A 12529-nucleotide genomic window follows, 5' to 3' on the forward strand; every position below is an offset into this window, starting at 1 on the left:
ATCGAAAAAACAAAGTTTGTGTTGTTAACTTGCTTGCTGCCAATTTTGGTGACCGAGAGACCAAGGCTTTTAGAGAAAATGGTGAAAGAAACAAAGGTATCAAAAACTCTGTTCAGCCACCTTAATCTAGGAATGAATTAGTATCAAGAGTCAAACACATGGACAAATGTGATAGTATTGTTATGCTACAACTTATTAAAAGCTCAGTCTTCTTATGTAGAAATTCATTCGGAGCTGAGTAAGGAGGATTAATAAATATCATCAGTGTGGGGAAAAAAAAGAAAAATCCGGTGAAAAGAACTCTATAAGAACCAGTAACTTCCAATTTATTCCATATGCTAATTTACACATTGCTAGCATTAGTCAAGCAATATTATACATCTCTAAAATTCATAAGCATTATGTACTATGCACAGACTTCCAATTTTTTGATAAGTTTCTAATTTCTTCCTATATATCCAACATACAACATATCTGACGAGCGTTCTCTCTGGCTGGTACTAATCGTGACGTTTTTACTAAGCTATGAAAACTGTCCATTGGAGTGTACCTTAAGAAACCGGCGACCTAACTCTAAAACCATGGACAGCAAAGTGCTTGTCTGATTGTCTGTTTCACTGCTTGTCTTACTTCACTTATCTTCCAGTAGTAAAGGAACGGGTTTAACGTCGAGTTAAAGTAAACAAAGACACCTGCTACTCCCCCTATGCCTACTGAGTCTGATGAATACGTTTTATCGTCACCGATTACTACTGCCGCCATGATTAAGTATGGTGCATAGCAAACTACTAGTGCTAACTGCACCCACAGTGAACTGTACACTGCCTTTTTGTATCGCGCCATGTTCAGTGCTTTTGGTTGGCTCCACTGTTGTGGGCCATGATCTTGTACTTGAGCCCGATGATGACTGAGACCCCGAAAAATGTTTTTATACGAGAGGAATGAAATAACAAGACAAGATGGTATAATTATACAGGTATACCAAATGGTTATACGGCAATCTAATATGGAGCATAAAGTAGCGATGCTAGATACAATCCAAAAGGTAGCTACGATGATATATGTGCGCTTCAAAGTTACAATTTGTCTGTATCTTAGCCCCAACGACAATGCGAATAGTCTATCCACGCTTATGGCCGTTATCGTCATCAACGACACTCCACATAATGCTACGGATGTGAGGGAGGCGGCGTAATATGCGTATCGACAAAGATTCCATTGTTCGTGGACCGCGGAAATCCAAGTCGCAGCAACGAGAGGCTGGGTAACAAGACCAACCAACAGATCAGTTGTTGCCAGACAACGATACAAGAGTTTAGACGGCGGATGAAGGCAAGATTCTCTGTGAAGGGCAACAAGGATAAGAAAATTGCCAAGAAATGCTGTGATGGAGAGGAGAATGTTAACTGCTGCGAAAGAAACTGTTCCTTGCTTAGGCCCACTCACCATGAAAAGGAAGCATCGCAGTTCTCCAAATGTTTTGGTCAGCGTTCCACCTCTTGTGAAATTCGTTGGGGACATCGTTCTGTGTTCGATTCGTTTTTTCTGGCAGGTTATCTATGATTGCAACGAGAAATGAGGTCCAAAGAGCACATACCTACCAACGACCACTGAAGCCCTACTTCCTAAACAATGTCCACAATTAAAAATCCTCACCTGCGTTTAAGCATTTAAAATGCGTCAGAAAATTCTCTGTTGTGTTAAAAAATGCCCGGAACATGCGAGGTACCTCATTTGAGAAAAAATACTAAAATATGGAGACATCTGTTATTAACCTCCGCTGCCAGGATGCTAATCAAATGTTCATATTATTTTTTCGGAATTGAAACTTTAATCATTATCAGCCTCAGCAATTTTGACAGATAATTTAAAGTAGCGATTTTTCGCGGTCTTGGAATAAATTGAGTTTCATGAACGGATCAAACTGTTTTAATTCAAATTTGGTCGCAGCTGCGAATTTGTTTCAAATATTTGAATTTACCCGTGTAGTTAATTGCGCTTTGCAGCTTTTCAGTCATCTTTACGTATCCGACCAGTACCTTAGACGAAAATGCCACAAAAGCAATATAGTACGCCAGCAAACCATTTTCTACAATTATTTTGTCATTCTTTGTTTATCCTCCTCCTTTTGCCAGTGAACTCATGGTGATTATCCCTGATAATGACAAGCCTAAGGTAGCCAACTAGACCCTAGATCAAATTTGTTTTCTCAGTTCCAATGTCTTGAACACAATGTATAAGACCAAGAAAATACTTTCGTATCAGGTGAACTTCCATGCAAAAGGAAATTTACTGAACTTTTCTTCCTGTGATTGCCTTCAGCGATAAATGATTCTCGCTGGGTAATGCTGACAGTTATTTCCCAATATGGTAGAGATGGAAAATAAAGGGATGCGTTTTCCAATCGTATCGCTGACTCGATGAACAATTTATTTCCTACTAGTTTATTATAATTTTTTTTTGTCTTTCGAGCTCGATTGTAAAACTGGCATTTAAAATGTCTCCGGAAACTGTCTACCGTGTTAAAAAAGTTACTTTATTCATCCCCTAAATGGTATGAATTAGCAATAAAAGGCAAGCCAGATATAGAGACATCTATCGTATCATTTTTAGAAGAGCCACAAACCATCTCTCTTAATTTGATAGGGTGCTTTTGAAATGTCCATATCATCTGCATGAACTTTAAACTTGACTGATCATTATCAACCTCGGTAAACTAGAAATAAAGAAAAATAAAAGCTGACGATTTCACTTGGTCTAAGAAAAAAACTGGAAACTCGGAAACATCAAACTATTGAAATTGAAATTGTAATCAGAGATGCCAGCTTATATTTAAAATACTTCATTTCAATTTCTAGTGAACACAGTTTTGCACATTTTCCCACACATTTCCTTCTAATTTTCAAGTGTGGATACGCTATTGTCCTAGAACCGGTACGTTCTAACTACTGTCTCGTCGCTAAGAGTTTGGACGGCTGACGGAGGGAAGATACCTTGTGAACGGCAACAATGATAAGAGAATTTCCAAGAAATGCTGTTGGGAAGAGGAGAATGTTAACTGCTGTGATAAAAACTGATTCTTGTTTAAGTCCAGCTTCTAAAGGTCGGGGGGGGGGGGGGCAGCATAGGAGTTCTTGTGTTGTTTTCGTCTACTTTCCACCTCTAGTGAAATTTGTTGTCAACATTATCTGTTTACAATGAATCAGGTGCCTCACGTATGAAATAGCAATAAAAGTAGATTATAGACACCTGCTTCAGTTTTTGCAGTGCACTGAACAGATAATAATAATAATAATAATAATAATAATAATAATAATAATAATAATAACCTTTATTTTAAGAGGATGACACCAATTACTTTTGAAAGTATTCTCCCTAGAGTCCCTCTTTACCTGGATCATTTCATCCGGATAATTTGAAGCGAATATTTTGGTATGAAGCAAGTTTTCTTTTATGTGGCAAGAGATTGAAGTCTTGTTGCGATTCTCTTGAGCGATTGCCAATTCTCTTTTCGCAGTGAAAGTTGTTATCCAATATTGAATTAAACATGATAGTTTATTGATGGAGATGGAAATAAAGCGATGTGTGGTCATAACCTATCAAGACTCGATGAACAATTCTTTTCATTCTAGTTTTTTTAATTTTATCATCAGTTGTGAATAAAAGTTGCGCACTGCTCCGCCTATTACCAACTCTTACCAGTCTTTCAAGTTCGAATGTAAAATTACCGCATGCTTCATATCGCACACAGACCAATGAATAATTGTTAAAACTCAAAATTTAGGAGACATCAGTTAGTCATGACAGACCTCGTTTAGAGTCTAGGCTTTATCGAATACCAAATTATTCATTTTGTACTCGTTCTATAGTTACTTTTCTTTCAAGCCTATAATTTTTTTTTTTACTTTAAATCTGTTATTATATTAATCGATGGGGAACTAGCTGATGGACAAACCAAACGAGTGCGTGAATCTGTTGTTTAAAAGATGCAGTATATCATGCAATTCTTCAATACGGTTTAGGAGTTTATCCAGGAAATTTTAACTTCTTTTAAATTCTCTTTGATTATTCCGAATAGCAACTGCAGCTGAACTTCTAAACAGTTACGAGTGGGCCGAGACCAGCTTTTTCTTCTCAATTAGTAGAGTTTAGCTAAAAATAATTATCGTTGGCAAAAACAAAGACATCGGCTATATTTCTGTTTGACAATACCGTAAAGGAACTCTTTCTTGTCACCCTTTATAAGAGATGAATTACGTGGTACATTAGGATAAATTGTCATTTAACGACCGATTATTAAGTGGAGATGTTCTTCCTTTATTGCATTCAATACTAAACTAAAGATCTGTGTGAAGTTCAGACTTGACAGATAATCAGCCTCAGCGAACTGAAAATAAAATGTTCAAGCTGGCTACTTTACTTGGTTAAAGCAAGAGATCGTCTGAGGAAACATTAATTTCGTGACAATCTCCGAATGCATCAAATAACTGAAATTCAAATTTTTGTCACAGATGTCAACTTTGAATTAAATTTGCAATGAACAAAGTTTTGGAGCCTATGTTTCTCCTTTTTGTATCCCCTGAGTAAAATCTTAAACAAAACCGTGACAGGATGTTAACCTACCAAACCATATGCTTTTTGCAATTTTACAATCTTGGTTAGAATATTCAAAATGAACGTCGTTTATAATATTTTAATGGTGCATTTCTCTAAATTCTCCTTTGATCACGACGGTTTGAATTACGAATTGTTAAAGCGCCACACGATGATTGAATTTCATTTACCTCAAGACGACGAGAGTAAATATTAACCAGCACGTTGAGCAATAAAGCGTCAAGATCAAGCACTTTCCCTAGGGAAGCAAACAAAGGTGGAAATTGTTTAACTTAACATAAAAATATGTCGAGAACTCTCCGCTGTAACTACTCTTTAAAGTTTAACCCGATGCCGTCACATTCTGTTAAAGAAATTAAACATGAGAGTAAAATGCATATAACTCTGTTTTCATGACAAAGTTAGAATTCGAATAGGATTAGATTTAATCGAACATGATCTAATGATAAAAATAAGTGAAAGAAGTTTTACACTACGTTTCGATGACACCATGTCATCATTTTCAAGTGAGAAGAGAATAAAATTTGACAACTTAATATATACCGCGCAAGGCGGTAAAACGTAAAATATGCATGTAAAAAGTGACAAATTTAAATAAAATTAAATAAATAGTTTTGCGCGTATGGAGTCTGATTGTGTGTTCAAGCATGGCCTTTTCTTTGTTATGAATAACATTTCATAAATCAGACAGTCCAGTTTCCCCTTACACTTTGCTGAAGTTCTTATTTCTTGCTTATCCAAGGACAGATCTTACGAACGTTCTCAAATAAAAATCGTGACTTAATGACTCAGCTTTGAAATTTAAAATAATATAAGTATCAATTTGATGAGGATCTAGCTCCATGGACAGCAAAGTGCTTTTCTGATGGTTTGCTTTACTGCTTGTCTTACTTCACCAATCTTCCAGCAGTAAAGAAAACGGGTTTAACGTCGAGTTAAAGTAAACTAAGACAGCTGTCACTTCCCTTAATACTACTAAGTGTGATGAATATGTTTTACTGTCAGCGATTACAATTGTTACTATGAAGGATGGTGCGTAACAAACTACTAACGCTAACTGCACCCACAGTGCACTGTTCACTGCCTTTTTGTACCGCGCCATGTTCAGTGCATTTGGTTGGCCCGGCTGTTGTTGGAGATGATCTTGTACTTGAGCCTGATGACGACTGAGAACCCGAAAAATTTTCGTATACGAGGCGACTGAAATAACAAGGCAAGATGGTGTAATTATACTATCATATAAAATGAGTATACGGTAATCTAATATGTAGCGTAAAGCAGCAACACTGGATACAATCCAAAAGGTAGCTACAGTGATGTATGTGCGCTTGAAAGTTACAATTTGTCTGTATCTTAACCCCAACAACAGGGCGAGAAGTCTGTCCACGCTTATGGCCGTCATCGTCAGCAATGACACTCCACATAATGCAATGTCTGTAAGGAAAGCGGCGACAAATACGTATCGACAAAGATTCCATTGCTTGTCAGCCACGGACATCCAATAAGTAGCACTGAGAGACTGGCAAACAAGACCAACCAACAGATCAGTTGTTGCCAAACAGCGATACAAGAGTTTGGACGGAGGATGCAGGGAAGATTCTATGTGAAGGGCAACGAGGATAAGAGAATTGCCAAGCTATGCTGTGATAGAGAGGAGAATGTAGATTGATAGAAAAGAAATTTTAAATTTTTGCGGAAGCCCACCGACCAGAGGGGGGGAACAGTACAGATCTTGAAATATCTTGGTCTGTGTTCCACCTCCAGTGAAATTTGTTGTCGACATTATTCTGTATTAGTTTCCTTTTTTCTTAGATTGAAGTTATCTGTGATTGCAACGAGAAATATTTCATCTAAACAGCTTCACAACGATGACGATCATTAAAACCTTACTTCCCACTTAATGATCATATAGAGACTTCCTCATCATTGTTTAATTTTTTGGAAAACTTCAGAGAAATCGTCACTTCAATTTGTCAAATATATAAAAACACCTGTAACACTAATATTGTGTTCTCTATGAGATAAACAATCCCTCCTTACTTAGCCGACGGGCAGGCACTCATTAGAAACGCTTCAGTATGAGCTTTTTGTACCTTGCTGGCCCCGGTTGTTCGAAGGGCGGATAGCGATATACCCTGGATAAATCTCTATCCGGTGGATAGCACAGTACGTTTCGGTAAGACTTATCCGCTGGATAGCGATTGATCCGTTGGATAACGTTATCCGCTCTTTGAACAACCGAGGCCTGGTGAATAAGTTTGAGGCCTCGAGCAACAGGACTGGTGAGCGAAGGAGCGACTTCCCGCAGTGCTGTTAACGAGAACCCAGCTCGCAAGCTGACCTAGCTCCATTGATAGAGTGTCAATCAAATGTCCATATCATTTGTGTAAAGTTAAGTTTTGGCTCATTATCAACCTCAGCGACATTAAAATATAGAGGGTCTAAGCTGGGGATGTCAAACCCATGTCAATCAATCAAAGAATTCGAATAAATATATAGATTAAAATTGATGTATGGCCACAGATGCAACCTTATTTTAAAATATTCGAATTCAACCGCGTGATTAGCAACATTTTGGGGCTCTTTTACTCCCGTTTCTTCTCCAAGACTAGAACAAAATAAGAGAAGAGCAAAACATTAGGCGAAAAAGCAGTTTACTGTCGTTTCTTTTACATTCTTTATTTGTTGTCCTCCTTTCACCAAAAAATTCTAAGTAAATGTTACGTTATCAAACAAGCTTTTATTTTTCCGGCAGGTGACTAAATTCTCTTTGTTCTAATTCCCTCGAGCGATTAGCAATTGTCCTCCGATGATGAAAACTTTATGACAATGCTGAAGGGAACATGATATTCTATCGATCGAGAAGGAAAATGAAGGAGGGGATAAGTTTATCATTTATAAAACTATGATGGCTCTTGGTTACGTCTTTGGCAACTCTTGCGCACCTTTCTCTTTCTCCAGACTTCCTGCGCGCTTCATATTTTAATGAACACATACTGACCTAGCCACGATACACTGGGCTTTGTTTTGTGTACGAGGTTTTATCAAGTGCTAAATAATTAATTTCATCTTTGTTACATACAAACTACTTTTCTTTCGACTCTACATTCATTTCAACTTTTTATCATATAAGGGGCAAAATTACTGAATTGTGTTTGGTCAAGACAGAGGGCATTTTTTTCTGAATTTTTGAAATTGCCCCGGGAAAAATTACTTGAAAATGATTGGCTGAAAGTCGCTTAGGAACGGCTGCCAAGGTAAAGAAATTTCTGTTTGTTTTGTAACAGTGGCGTCTCGTTTTGCGCTAGATCAGTAAGAAAACATTTCGCCCCTTATATTATAAACAAGTAATCACCTGGTTCCTCGTAAAATTAAGGATTAATATCACTTGTGTTTTCGGAAGTTGCAGAGAAATTGCCGTCGTCGCTGCGCGACTCGGGAAATTTCAGCAACTTCCGAAAACACAAGTGATATTAATCCTTAATTTTAGTCGGCCCCATGCGATTACCTATACTAATCTCTTCTTTTATTTACCAGCGCAGAAGTAGCGGAGAGACAAACCCAACGAGTGCGTATCAAACTTTTGGTTAGGATTTTGGCCCGACAATAAGTCAAGCTTTCGCTCCTTATAAGTCCTTATCTATTTTTCGAAGGAAAGGGTTTCTATTATTCGCAAGACAAAGGTTAGTAATCACCGGCGCGTAGCCAGCTCACCGAGCGCGAAATTCAAATTTCTTCGGAAGTGATTAATGTTACAAACACAGCCTTTGTTGGGGAGGGTGTGGTAATGATTGCTGCAGCCTAGACACATTTAAAGGGAGTGGGATGGGGAAGTTTGTGACAAGAAGAGCGAGGTCTGGACGATAAGTAAGCGAAAACTTACGCTTTAATAAAACTCATTTGTGAAAAAGAGTAAATTGATGTATTCATGACAAAGTTTGGTAGCATGCGCTTTAAAGTTACAATTTGTCTGTATCTTAGCCACAACATCAGGGAGAGAAGTCTGTCCACATAAATGGGTATTATCGTCATCAAAGATACTCCACATATTTCATGGGCTGTGATGTAGGCTGATTCAAATGCGTATCGACAGAGATTCCATTGTTCGTGGACCTTGAACATCCAAGAAGTTGCACGGAAAGTCTGGGCCACAAGACCAACCAACAGATCAGTTGTTGCCAGACAACGATACAAGAGTTTGGACGGTGGATGTAAGGAAGACTCTTTGTGAAGGGCAACGAGGATAAGAGAATAGTCAAGAAATACTGTGATGGAGAGGAGAATGTGGACTGCGAAGAAAGGAATTGATTCTTAATGAAGCCCTCCAACCAAATAAGGGAAGGATGGCAGTTGTTTACGATATATCGTATAGCATATCGTCAACTATCAAACTCTTTGCAAATGACACGAAAGTGTACAGAGAGATGGCTGACAGCATAAATGATACTCAAGCCCTTCAAACCGACATTGATCACTTAGCAAACTGGGCAACTTTATAACAGTTGAGATTTAACCCGGACAAGTGCGAAACAATGCGCATTACCCATAACCGCAACAGCTCGTTTCCTTCGTATATTATGGGAGTTGCAATCAAACCAGTAAAGCATGTGAAAGACCTAGGGGTTCTGAATTCCTATGACCTGTCGTGGGGTGCTCAAGTTGATGGTGCTGTGAGCAAGGCTAATAAAATCTTAGGCATTGTTTACAGAACGCCTGGATCTACAAACCAAGAAGTATTTTCTATTCTATATATTACTTTAGTCCACTCACTAGGACTGTTGCCTTGTCGTGGCTGAGTGGCTTGTGCGTCCCAGTGACTCCAGGAGCTATGCCGACGGGGATGTTTACACCCCTGGCAGGGCCTCCCAAGCCAGACAGGTCAAGGAGTAGGGTGCAGACTAAAGACAGTCCCACAGCCCTCCAGACCTGGGGATTAGGCTTATCTGTCCCTGTCTGAGAAAGTGTTCCAGGAGCCAAAAGTGGTGGTCAACCGATTTGGCTGAAACGTGGCACAACAGTTGAGTGCGATAAGATATTTCAAAAGCCACTTTGGCTCACTTCTCTGATTGTTCGTTCTGAAGTTTTAGGGGGGGTCCCATTAGTGGCCTATGGAGCACCAAAAATTCATCCTCCTAAGTGGCATTTTGAAAGTGCTATAAAACTCCATTGGTAAATTGTGTTGCCAAATGAATTTGACCATGGACTCTACTATGGTGGAGCTTTCACTTCATAAATGTAACTTTGTTTTCAAGCAATTAGACAGAGAGGGGCCTGGGGCTAAAGTTAAGTTAAATTTGAGGTCAAAATCACTACCCATAATTGCCATTTTTCAAAAAAACATAACATTCACCTGCCTTCTCGCATAACTTTCATACCAAATCCAGTATGTACTTTAGTGACCCATTTATCTAAATCAGTTGAGAAAAATTTGGCTTATTAAGGTTTGTTAAGTTTTTGGCACAAACTCTTCATGCCCTTCGAAGGCCAAGCATAATTCATGCTATAAACAGACCAAAGTCTTGACATAAAGCCTTTATTTTGTATTTGGTGAGTGAAAGTGAAACATTTTCGCAACATAATGAACAATCCTCAGCAAACTTTTACCACCCCGCTATGTAAGCTCTCATAGGTTAAGGCACGAGCGTACCTTTGCTTTGCCACTTTGCAAGACAAATAGACTTAAAAACAGTGTTTTATTGCTTCGGCCAGAATAGTCAACAACCAAAAATAATGTACAAGTTCCCCCTTACGACGAACTACGTATTTTTTAATAAGATGAATACATGTACATAGTAATTTTTATTTTATATCTGTGAATACGCTATTCAGTCCATGCTGCGAAGTATTTACCAATAAAGTATCTATCTATCTATATAAAACAAATGGTAAACACCACAGCATATACCACTGAGTTATCGATGCACTTGGGAGGTTTGCTAAGCACTCAAAAAGCTAGAGTCGCTCTCGGCTATCGCCTTGAGCGACTTTTACGCTTCTTTCGTGCTTAGCAACCTCCCGCGTGCATCCATAATTCAATAGTGTACGCTGTGGTGTTTACCATTTGTTATTTGTACTTGGCAAAAATAGAGGGAAAACTCGTTTTTAGCCAAAGTATGACAAATTTTGGTTTGACGGCGAATTCTAGATCTTAGTTCGAATCTGGACGCCAGTACCAGTCGCTTTTACCAAGTACTACAGGCTACGCACTTAGTCTCGATCGATCTGAAAGAGAACTCTGTTACAACTAATGATGGTAAATTTTATTTCAGATCCTTTGCCAAACCCAGTTGACATGTGCAGGTGAAAAATCATCTTCACATATTTATAAGTATCACGGATATTTTTCTAATAACCAAAAAAAATTGAAGATTGAAACTAGACCAGCTCGTTTGGATATATGGCGCCAACATTAAGCGCTTTCCACCGATTAGCGAGAAATAAAAAATTTGACATGTTTTAATCGTAACAAACAAATACCTCGAAATTTCTTAAAAGAAGAATAAATATGACAGTAAAATACATGTATATATTTCTTCGATTATGCTTAGATATAATTATGATAAAGTTTGAATTAGTAGCACGAAATACATTTTTAAGAAATATAGCTCGTGTTTCCATTGCTTTTCTTTCCGCAGATTACCAACGAACTTCGAGCAAAAATTTCTTTGAGCTGTCTCGTCCCATCTTATAACAAAGATAAGTATTCTCTGACAATAAACGCGACTTTATGGTCACCTTTGAAAGTCTTCAATACAAGCATGAGGGATCTAACTCCAGGCACAGCAAAGTGCTTGTCTGAATGTCTGCTTCACTGCTTGTCTTACTTCACTAATTTTCCAGCAGTAAAGAGATGGATTTACTGTCGAATTAAAGCAAATTAAGACACTTGCTACTTCCCTTATGACTACTAAGTTTGACGGAAACGTTTCAGTGCTCAGGTTAGTGATTACAGCTGCCACTATGAAATATGGGGAATAGCAAACTACCAATGCTAACTCCACCCACAGTGCACTGTACACTGCCTTTTTGTATCGCGCCATGTTCAGTGCATTTGGTTGGCTCGGCTGTTGTTGGACATGATCTTGTACCTGAGCCTGATGATAACTGAGACCCCGAAAAATTTTTATATACGAGGCGACTGAAATAACAAAACAAGATGGTATAATTGTAGGTACAGACCAAATAAGTATACGGAAATCTAATGTATAGCATAAAGCAGCAACAATAGATACAATCCAAAAGGTAGCTACAATAATGTATGTGCGCTTCAAAGTTACAATTTGTTTGTATCTCAGCCCCAACAACAGGGCGAGAAGTCTGTCCACGCTTATGGCCGTTATCGTCATCAAAGACGCTCCACAGAATACATAGGCTGTGGTGTTGGAGGACTCAAATGCGTATCGACAAAGATTCCAGTGTTCGTGGACCATGGACATCCAAAACGTTGCACGGCAAGGCTGGGAGACAAGACCAACCAACAGATCAGTTGTAGCCAGACAACGATACAAGAGTTTGGATGGTGGATGAAGGGAAGATTCTTTGTGAAGAGCAACAAGGATGAGAGAATTTCCGAGAAATGCTGTGATGGAGAGGAGAATGTGAAGTACTGCGAAAGAAACTGATTCTTGTTGAAGTCCACCCGCTATAGGAGGGGAGCATAGCAGTTCTTCAAATGCTTTCGCCTGTGTGCCACCTTTCGTGAAATTTGCTGTGGACATTGTTCTATCTTCGCTTCCTTTTCCTAGCAGGTTTTTTGTGATTGTAACGAGAAATGAGGCTCGGACAGGACAAGCCTACCAAAGATCAATGAAACCCTATTTTCTAGAGAATTTCCACAATCAGAATCCTTCACCTGCGTTTAAGTATTTAAAATTCGTCAGAAAACTCTCTGTTGTATCAAAAAATTACCAGAGCC

General features: G+C 38.6%; 1 pseudogene; it reads right to left on the reverse strand.

The window, feature by feature from the left end:
- Positions 1 to 5021: 5021 nt before the first annotated feature.
- Positions 5022 to 12444, reverse strand: LOC148721002 (melanocyte-stimulating hormone receptor-like; annotated as a pseudogene).
- Between the last annotated feature and the right edge of the window lie 85 nt (positions 12445 to 12529).

The sequence above is a fragment of the Stylophora pistillata genome, chromosome 11, assembly GCF_964205215.1.
Source record: "Stylophora pistillata chromosome 11, jaStyPist1.2, whole genome shotgun sequence".
Classification (NCBI taxonomy): Eukaryota; Metazoa; Cnidaria; class Anthozoa; order Scleractinia; family Pocilloporidae; genus Stylophora; species Stylophora pistillata.